This window comes from Tiliqua scincoides, chromosome 8, assembly GCF_035046505.1.
Source record: "Tiliqua scincoides isolate rTilSci1 chromosome 8, rTilSci1.hap2, whole genome shotgun sequence".
NCBI lineage: Eukaryota > Metazoa > Chordata > Lepidosauria > Squamata > Scincidae > Tiliqua > Tiliqua scincoides.
In genome coordinates, this window is record NC_089828.1 from 49627523 (window position 1) to 49628871 (window position 1349).

A 1349-nucleotide genomic window follows, 5' to 3' on the forward strand; every position below is an offset into this window, starting at 1 on the left:
CTCTTTGTGTTGTTTCTCTTATTGAGCCATAGGATCCAAGCCATAACAATGAAGTGGTTTAAAAAGCATCGCTGTGAGTTATGTTGTTGAGTTGGGAGCTGAAGGGAAAACTCACCCAGTCTGCCCTCTTTAAATGCCTCTCTTGATACAAGAAACAGATCCAATAAAGTGGTTGTCTGTGCTTAAATCTCAGCTGATGTGGAAGCCATGGGATCTGATCCAGTGGCTCACTTTTTTTTCTCTACCAGCCTAGAGTGCTCTCTGTTAGAGGCTCCACCTTTTGCAGTGTAGCACTGAATGAAGTATGGGTGTCCCTTGATATCCGTAGGGCATACGTGTGTGTCCCCCATGCTGATACTGGAAACTGCAGATAAGGGGGAACCTTATCCCCGCCCCGCTGCCCATTACCCTTGTTGATGCTCATTACAGTCTCGCGAAATATCTCGTTTTAACCTAACAAGCAGGCATGCACAGCCTCTGTACAATCATTATATGTCTCTTGCTTTAACAAACAAGCAAGCAAGCAGGCAGGCTAGAGGGGAGAGTGAACCTTAACTCTCATAAGGTTAACAGGAAGTTCACATTCACTCTCCATTGTAGCCTGCCTGCTTGCCTGTTAAAGCAAAAGACATACAGTAATTGCAAGAGGCTATGTGCCTGCTTGTTTTGTTAAAGCAAGAGACATTTAGCACAACTGTAATGAACATAAAGGGTGATGGGAGGGAGCAGGGAATTGTGGATTCCAGGGAGGCTTGTATTACCAACCCCCAATGTGTTGGATCAAAAGGGCTGCTTTGCCTCCACAGCATTCTCCCCTTCAGCCCTCTGCATGCCATGCTCAGGCTGTTTTAGAAAATTCTTTAACCCTTAGGAGTGGCTGGAAGGGTATTCAGGTGGGTGTAGCAAGGAGACAGAAACAGTGAATGGAATGTAGTTTGTGGATGTCTGGATCTAAGCCACAACATTGTCCAAGAGCGCTTGTCTCTGTTCTTTGTAATAGCAAAATTTTAAGGGGACAATCCAGTAAAGGATTAGTCCCATTGAAAGCAGTGGAGTGGGACTGAATTGCAATTTAAATCCCATTGATTTCAGTAGGACTCTGGGCCAAATCAAATGTTAGCTTTGGGGCATGGGACTTGCTTCCCCATGGTGTAGGAATAATGTCACTCCAGTAATATTTGTTTGAACCGTGGGAGAAGGGAATCATGGCAGTAATGCCTACACCAGCGTTGGCCCCTGCCCCAAACCCAGGCTGCTGCTTGCATTTAGCATCCATGTGATTTAAACATACAGGTGGAGTTGGAGTGGTGCAAGAATTTCATCATGAGGAATATTAGGTGCCATGCTTT